Below are 9,967 nucleotides of genomic sequence, written 5' to 3' on the forward strand. Positions count from 1 at the left end.
TTATGATAAAGAGTTTTTGATGTCAAAATCTAATTTGAATGATGAATCATTCAAAGTGGCTTATACTTTGAAAGATTCTGACAAATTATATTCTGATGAAGCTTTTCCAATAAGAAGTGTCAGATTTGAAATGATTCAAAAGGTTTCCAAAATAACAGAAATTAATATTTCTGAAATAAAAGATTTAAATCTTATCGGAAAACCTAAACAATACACTTCAAGAGATCAACAAAGAATCAACAAGAAAATGGGTTACAATTGTGGTTATAGTTTCCAAAAGAAACCAAACCATAATCGTAATTTCAAAAAGAAAGGTCTTGGTTTTGTTCCATCGAAAAACTATAAAAATGAAAAAGTTTATAAACCAAAAACTGTATTTGTTTCAGGGAAAACGACAGAAGCTGAGAAAGAACAATCATTCAGAAAGCAAACGAATCGAGAATTCCTTGCAAAGAAGCAAGAAGAGCTGAAGAAGAATGTTGTTCAGGAGAAGATTGAAAAGAGAACCTGTTTTCAATGCAAGATTGCTGGTCATGTTGCTAGGAATTGTCCGAAGACATTCAGACCAAAACAGGAAGTCTCTGGTAAAATGAAAGAGAAAGTTATTGAGAACACTGAACTGTCAACCCAGAAGTTTACTGGCTTTAAAAATTCAATTTTTGAAAAAGGAGAATGTTCAAAGAGTGCTTCGAAAAGAAAAGATAATGTGCCAAATCAAAAATGGGTTGTGAAAGGTTCAGGTAATAATTCTTGTGATGAATCTGATTCCACAAAATCAGAGGAGCCACGTGTTGATAAGAAGGTTGAAAGAAAAGTTCCAACAATGAATGATAAAAATTTTCCACCGTTGCGTGCTGAAAATTTTATGAAAAAAGTTGGAAAGGTTGAAATTTCAAATAAATTTTATTCTGACAAGAAGAAATTTGATGTTGAAAAGATTTTCAACAGAAATGTGAAACATATTTTTGGCAAAATGGTCAATGGTAAGGCCAAAGGTGTTAAAGAATTTTACGCTGCCAAAAGAGGGGTTCACAAGTCCGTTAAAAGTAAAGATGATGAGATTGTTACATCCAAGGAAGGTCAGGCTTGGGTGGATATATTTTTAAAAGAGTAAAAAACCTGACTTGTCGGAGATCCCAAGTTGGTAAGTGTGGATCAGGAATCGGCATCATTCTTTATTATGTTTGTATAATGTATTTGAGAAGTTGTGCAGGACTTGCCGGAACTCCCAGGTTTTTAAGCAAGGAGTAGGAATCGACATCTTGAGAATTCAATCAACTAATGGTATTTGGTTGAAAAACAGGTTTGAAGTTTGGTTTATGCATATCTGAATATGGTAATTCAAGGACATTAATTTGTACTTGAATTTTTCCTACAAGTGGTTGATAAACGAACTTATTTTCCGGAAAAACCATTTTGATTAAAACAAAGTTGAGTGTTTTTGAAATCATTATGGGAAAATAGTTTGTTGTGAGAGGGAGTTCTGACTGTTTAAGCCAAACGGATGGAGAATTGAGGCATTTCGATACCGGTTGTCATGTTCTGTATATTTTGTTTTCAATTTTCATTAGATGTATTTGAATTTTAGGGGGAGTAAGAATTTTTAGAAAATCCAAAAACATCAGAAAATTTGAAAAAGACAAAAACATGATAAAACTGAAAAATGAGTTTTTGTTGCATAAAAGAGGAAATGATTGTACATCAGTGGACTATCATGACATGCTAAAGAAATGTAAAGTCAAAATGTGATAAACAATCTTATTGCGGATGTGTCAGTAGGTTTTCGCACATTTAGTAAACTATAAAGAGATATAAACCTAAATTTTAAACTTGCTTATTCTGTGGGTTTACAAAACTGTTTGGATATATAGGTAACCCCTGAAATCTTGTTTGAAAGGTCCCTTATTCTGAGATACTAGGTCTTTATACTCAGTGATATCTGGGGTATTATCCCGGGACTTCTGCTGTATGGAAGTACTGACCTAGTCCCCGGATAATGCTTTCTGCAAAAAGCTTTGAAATATAAGCTCGCCCTCGACATGCTGATGAAACAATAAAATTGATAGTCGCTGCTGTTGTAACTAAAAGATCCTCTAAAGGGTACACACCAAAAGTCGAAGCCGTCATCTCTCAGCATATACGGAAGTATCGACCTGAGCTCTCACGGCCCTCGCACATACCCCTTTACAGATATCATCTGTGGTATACTCACCTGTAAGACTGAATATTGGGATCTGGATACGGGACTATATTCAAATAGTGGGACACACGGATAAGTTTAAGTATCTAAGACACTAATTGCATATCTCGAAACAGTTGAAATCTGTGTGAAAATTTAAGAGGACAAACATACTAACAATCTAGGTAAATTGTTTAGAGCTTAAAATGAAATAAAGCTTAACGGTGTTTGATGATATGTCTCAGAAACTGATATGATCCTCTTGCACGAGCTCACAAAAATATTGTCTGTAAATATGTTATTTCTGCATTCTCCTGTTTTACAAGTAGTGTTAGTTACTATTTCTTAGAAAATACAAAAAGATTTTTTACAACTGGTGTCGAGAAGCTAATTTTCGAAGTTCAAAGTGCTCAACATGAAGAACAGGTTTGGGAGAGTGAATTTGAAGTTGTTAAGTTTGCTTGAAAAGAACCAGTAAAAGATCTTAAACGCAAAATCATTAATGTTGTTTACCATCATAGTTTCTAAGTTGTTGAAAAGATTTAATCTTGAAGAAACTTATGTTTGGGTAGAGATTGTGCAGGTATATATTTGCCAGGTAATGATCCTGAGAGAGAATGGAGTCAGGTATCGATCTTGAACCTGATAGAAACCTGTTCACGATCTTAGAATGAAGCTGTGAATTCCAGACTATGATCCCAGCAGTTTGAGAGGGGGAGTCTGAAGACAAAAGTTGAAGAAGCAGTTAGAGCAAGTACTGATCCTGGAAATTGCAATCAAGAAAGAGAAGCTTGTTAGTGATGAAGATAGAGTTTGCGGATTCTTGCAATGATATATTCTTCTGAGGATGATTGAAGACTGATAAAGACTGTAGATTGACAGTTGAGAAGACTCGAAGACTCCGTCAACATCCGGGAGGGAGTCTGTTGGTGCACTACGTCTGTCGACTACGTCTTACATCGAGTCTTAATGTTGTATAGGTTAGACATGGCACGAAATTCTAGAAACATGTGTTTGTATAGGTTTCGCTTATAAGGCATAGTCTAGGTTTCGCTTGTATGTCATGGTGATAGGTCCGCTTGAACGTCATGGTTATAGGTCTGCTTATACGGTCATGTCCGTATAAGCGGAACCACCTCATCTATAAATAGTGGTCATTTCAAGCGGAACTAGACATATAGAAAAAGGTGTTTTCATCCGGCGAGCCACGAAGTGCTGCCGAAGTGCTGTCAGAACGTGTACTCGGGTTATTAATCAATACAACAGCAATATTAAAGTGTATGTGACTGAAATAGCACCAAATCATTAGTTTCCGCCTCTTGATTTGGATAGGAATTCTTCTGATTGACTCAAACAGGGCCGAAACACGATCCTACACGTGTCCAGACTGCCAGTAACATAAAATTATGCTTTTAACACCATTTTACACATTCAATCAACCTAAAAACTTATTTTTGGGACACATTGAGGACAATGTGTAATTTATGTGTGGGGGGGATGCTAAAACCTTGAATTTCGCAAGTCCTAATAACAAGCCTTACACAAAACTCTATTTGGAATCGCTAATCACCCCAAATTTATTTTTTTTCAAAAATTTGCATTTTTTTTACTTGTCTAAGTTTAAGTTGGGAATTCTAACTCTAACAAGGTTATATTTTTACAAATTTACAACCGATAGCGTCGTGATAAAAAGAACCAACATAAGAAAATTATGAAACGGCATGACAAACTTAGTTAAAATTTGATTATATATACTTGATCACGTAAAAACCCATTCCCACAAAATTGAGTTTTGAGCCTTTATAGAGCATACAAATACATATCTTTACACTAAATGCTCATTTTTCGTTTCTTGTGTGAATAGCCGCTTGGTTCTTACGACTCTAGAACTTGCCACGATAATTCATTCCCGGTCCTTACCAACTTAAACCCAAGTAAGTAGATGATGGAGGCATTAGGACTAACCCTTTTTCTTTCAACACCATTATTTTCATTTTTCTTTTCACCTACCAAAAAAAAATTCCCCCTAGTTAACCCCTCTGAGCCTAAACCTTTTCATTTCTTAACCCAAAACCCTTTTACCCACCAAAACCTCTTTTTCATTTTTTACCCCTTATTTTAGTAACAAAGCTTGGTTTTCGTGTGACTCTTGAAAAAAAAAATATGATGAATGATGATGAAGTTGAAAATAAACAAACAAAGCTCCTCAAACAAGAGCCTGTTTGAATAAATACTTCATTGAAAATAAAAAGTCACAAAAACAAAATGTTTTACGAAAACCAACGCTTTTTATGCCTTTCGCCCTTTTCAACTAACCACTAACCCAACCACCCACCTTTAGCCCAAGCCTAAGCCTTCACCCAAAAAGTCCTCTTGATATTTACAAAGGTATAAAGTTAAAAAGGAGGAGGATTGATTGCTTGGCAAGCTTATGGTAGAAATAAGTTCCACGCCGCTCTCGAGTGATTCACTAAAAATACACCTTCGGCCGAGTGTGAGTGATTTCCCCCGTGAGGTATGTGAACTTGTATATAAATGGAATTTTTAAAAAGGTATATTATGCCTTAATAAGTAATTTATCTTATGAAATGTTTTTAATAAATCATGACGAATAGGATTGTAAATAAATAAAAATAAAACCTAAACAATCTTGGAAAATCCCGACACTCTATGACAAGCCCAAAAACCTTCTCTTCTACCCATTCCATTTGGGAGTGAATAAAGCCACATTATAAAGAGTTTTGCTTGAGGACAAGCAAAGATTCAAGTGTGGGGGTATTTGATACGCGCAAAATGCAACATATAAATTATAGCAATTGTGGCATAAAACTAACCCTTTTTTAGTACTAATGTTGGAAAAAAGTGTGTTTTTGTCTTTCTTTTGTATTTTCAGGATTAAATGAGCTCAAATTAACAAAAATGCAAAAAGACAGCAAAATCTAACATAAATACAAGAAAAAGGGACAAAAGTGGATTGCCCGACCCCTCGACAGCATCCTCCCAAGCAAAACAAAGAAAGCAGAAGACTAAACACGCCCCGTGCTCAGCGAGCACGGGGCCATGCCCAAGAAGCAGCAGAAAAGACAAACTAATAGAAGCTTCTATTGCCCACCACGGGGCCGTCCCAGCGAACACGGGGGCGTGGTCAGAGTACTGCAGGCGCATTTATTGTAATTGCGAATTACAATTAATGAAGAAAGAGAGTGTCAGACGGCCACGGGGCCGTGTCCAGGCTTCTGTTCAGCCTATAAATAGGAGTGCTTGGAGCCATTTCAACTCATCCCTTGGCACACCACCTCTCTCACACTTCACCCACGACCCACCACCACCATAACACCATCATCCACCACCATCATCCATTGTCCATCATAGAGTGTGTGAGTCGTCTCGGGATCCAAGATTGATCGTAAGAGTTCTTGACAATCAAAGGCCATGTTTACCTAAGTCTCTTACATCACTTGGTGAAGACAAGTGTCTAGTGTAATACTTTTTATTTTTAATCTTTTGCACTTTTTATTTGGTTTTATATTAATGACTTTGATAACTGGTTTCTTATGTTGAAGGTGATTCTTCCTTATCGTTTGTCCGTGGTGTCTTGGCATTATTTTACTGTCTATATAAAATAAAAGATTTTCACCATTCGTATCTCCACGATCTATATGGAGGTATGTTGGCTACCTGGTCGGGGGTTAAGGGAACGGTTTGGTAAGGGTCTTGCCCTTGTTCAGCGTTTAGAGGTCCTGCTTGGGACCTGGGTCAAATTTAGTAGGATCTCCTTCAATGCCCATAGGTATTGGATGGCGGGGATCCAAACTCTTTAACCCCCTCATAAGTAAACTACTATTAATACTATAACCCGGCTATTTAGGACTGTATCCATGCTGACTTAGACTACTTAGTTGAGGGTAACGTCACCTTCAAAAGAGGGGCCTACCATAATTTGCATTAATAACTTAATTAATTATCTTTCAATAATCCAACCCTTTAGGATTGTATCCTTGCTGACTCAAACTACTGGGTTGAGGGTAACGTCACCTTCAAAAGAGGGGCCTACTACAATAACTAAGATAATCTCTTAAACAAGTGCAAAAATGCGAAAAATAATCAAAGGTTACACTATACACGAGTCGGATCCAAGTGATTCATCTTGTCTATCTGTTTTTATTTTTATTTTTATTTTTCAGCATTTAGTTAGTTTTATTTTCTTAGTTTTAAAAATCTTTTCTAACATTTTGATTTGATTAGACGTTGAGGATAAACCGGTACTAAAATCTCTTGTGTCCTTGGACGACCTCGGTATCTTACCAACACTATACTACGTCCACGATGGGTGCACTTGCCCCTATGTGTGTGTAGGGTTAGTAAATATCGTGTTTTATAAATTTAAAACTTGGCTAAAAAGTGTAAAAAGGGCTTAAAATATATACCTAAAACATATACACACTTGCACGCATCAGCTACACCTGAAAGCTTTCATGGTTTCAACCTAATGTCGCAGATGAGGCTCAAATGATGGCACACTGTCCTCGGCAACAATTCATCAACTAGGTGTTAAACACCCACCAAGGAACCACGAATAATAAATCGACCTCAAGAGTAGAAGAAAATCTTGCCAAACGCTAGAAGCCTCTCAATTTATCTTGTTTCTCCCAGCAAATTGCTGATTACGATTTTCAACCCCGGATTAAGATGCCATCCCACAAAGAACCTATGATGAAACTGAAGATCCTAAAGACCAGCTCCAAATTTTTACAGGGGCAGCAAGAATTAAAAAGTGGTCCAATGTCAAATTTTGTCTCATGTTCATGCAAACCCTTGTAGGGTCTGCCAGGATATGGTTTAATGATCTTCCTGAAAGAAGCATTTGAACCTTTGACAATCTAAGCAAAGGTTTTCTAGCCAACTTTTCACAACAGCGAAGGTATGTCAAGGATGCTACAGTGATCTTCCAGATAAAGCAACGAGATGACGAAAGTCTCATAGATTTCAACGAAAGGTACAATAAGGAAGGGTTGACCTACGTGTGTGCTAATGAAAAGATGAGGGTGGTCGGGTTCATGAATGCCATCACCTCCAAATACCTTACAAGGGACTTTAATAAGTGCCTACTTAAAACCCTTGAGGAGGCCCTCGAAAGGGTTGAAGCTCACATTCGAGGGGAAGAACCTGTTGACATCAAAGATCAAAGAAAAAGAGCTCCTAGTTGGCGAAGCAACAGTCCCAACAGGAAAAGCGGAAACTTTAGTTCCTATGACAAACACTCTAAAAGTTCGGATCCGAGAAGGCCTGAAGGTAGGAACCGTACAAGCCGGGAAAAGACTGTAAGCTTCACAACTTTAACCAAGACCCCACAAGAAACCTTGTCCACCGAAGAAGTAAAACATAGCTTCCGACCTCCTTGACCCTTACCAAAGAGCAAGAGAAACGAAAACTAAACCTAATATTGTGAGTTTCACTTAGAGCAAGACCACCACACCAATGATTGCTTCTAGCTCAAGAAAATAATCGAATTAGCTGTCAAGTCCAGAGAACTTGCCCACTTGGTCAAAGGGGTAAGGGACAAGATGACTGAAGGAAAGAGCAAGGAAGTAAACATGGTAGTCTTTGATGGAAAAGCTTCCCACAAACACCCACGCTTGGAGGCTTCGGAACGCCAATATGTTTGCTTCCTACCACCCAAAGGGGACTTGCTCTCGAACCCTTTGGTGGTGGTAGCTACAATGGGAACCATCAAGACACACAAAGCCTACATTGACACTGGAGCAGACACCGAAATCATGTTTGAGAAATGTTTCAATCGTCTCAGCATTGACGAACATACAAGGCTTCAGCAATCTGAATCCTCTATCAAAGGTATCGCTAATATACCCGTCAAGTCTTTGAGCCAATTAACCCTTAATGTCTATTTTATGAAGGAAAGATGGAAAGAATCGAACCACTCACCTTTGTGGTCATCAACATTCCCTCCAAGTATGATGTCATCCTAGGAAGGCCAGGGCAAAGTGTGTTCAGAATGGGGGTTTCAGTTGGCCAAGGCACTATGAAGTTCCCAACCAAAAGAGGGATAGCAACCCTTTAACCTACCTAGGAAGCCTTCCTGGTCGAAGGGGAAAGTTCAAAGAAAAACGAGGAAGATGGACAAGGATGGATCATTAACCCAAAATATCCTCAACAAAGGATGAGGGTAAATACCAACTTTACCGAAGACACTCTCTCGTATCTCAAGAAGCTGCTCTTGCACAACATGGACATCTTTGCATGGTGTCCTGAAGACAGACCGGTATCCCCCGAGATATAGCTGAGCATGAGCTCAAAATTCCCTCTGATGTGAAACCCGTTGTCCAACAAAAGAGAAGCTTAGCCCCAGATAAAATCAAACCCATAATCACTTTAAAATCAAAACGAACACAAGATTGTTCTTTAAAAACAAAACCATTATATGATGAGGTTTTTTTTAGAGGGGGGGGGGGATTTGAGGTGGTTGACGCAGGTTATGGGTTTGTGAGTTTGTAAAAAAGAGGATTTTGTATAGGAATTTGAGGAGTTTTTGGGGGGATGTTGACTGAACCAGATCTATAACAACAAGATCTTGGTCGGTGGTTGGAGACTAGGGTGCTGACGGTGCTGCAGGTTGTGTTGTCGGGTGGTTGTGTTCACTGTGGTGGCAGGTGGGTAGGGATGGTGGCTCGCGATGGAGGCGGTGATGGCTGGTGGTGGTAGGGTGGAGGTTGTATATATATATATATATATATATATATATATATATATATATAAAGATAAATTTATTTTTGTTATTTGTAATATTTTATACTAATATAAGTTAGATATATATTTACACAACAATCCCTACATATAAGTTATTTACAGAATAGTCTCTGAAAACATGAAATGAGAAAAATGCCCTCATGTGCAAATCACATAATCATACTTAACAAAAAAAATTAACTGAGTTAAGTGTAAAAGTTATAACGTGCAATATTTTCAAACATTAAGTATAAAAATCAGCAATTTTAAAGGCAAAAGACACCGTCTGAAATTTGGTATATAATTAAAGGAAAAACTTGTAATTTACTTGAAGATAAATTTGTATACTAGATTATAGAAAATAAAAATAAGCTAAACTATGGATAAAAAAAACAAGCTAAACTAAATTTAGTAGTTTTGAAAATTGGTTGGAGTTTTCGAATACATTTTAAGTGTGTATTTAATACAATTTATGTCTAAGAAGAAAATCATGCCTAAAAAGAAAATTACAAAGCACATATTTCACGACCACGGATAAGATGTGGAGAATAATCCTTTCTAAAAAGAAAATTACAAAGCACATACTTCACGACCACGGATAAGATGTGGAGAATCATCCTTCCAAGAATTGTGCTAGAAACGTGCTCGTAACTAACAAGTTTGTATCTAGGGTTTGTTTAATAAGATGTGTAGATGAAAGATTAAATAATACTCATGCTTCTTTATTTGTATGGTTATTTACCAAAATGCCCTCCCATATGACCATGATTTAACTATAAGTTGGATGGAGTTAGTGTGATGGACCGAAATCGTAATAAAGTAGAAAACTTGATATAAAAATTACAAGACATTTGAATTTTGTAAAATATATCAATATTTACTAAACCACAAGGACCAAAACCACAATTTACTCAACATTATAAAATAAACGTAAAAATAAAACTTAAAGAGAAAGAGAAAGAAATATGAAAATTACATAGTTTGTCTTTTAGTTATAAAAGTAAACTTGTAACTAGTAAAAATTGATAAAAAAAAAATAGTTCA

The sequence above is a fragment of the Helianthus annuus genome, chromosome 9 (assembly GCF_002127325.2).
Source record: "Helianthus annuus cultivar XRQ/B chromosome 9, HanXRQr2.0-SUNRISE, whole genome shotgun sequence".
Classification (NCBI taxonomy): Eukaryota; Viridiplantae; Streptophyta; class Magnoliopsida; order Asterales; family Asteraceae; genus Helianthus; species Helianthus annuus.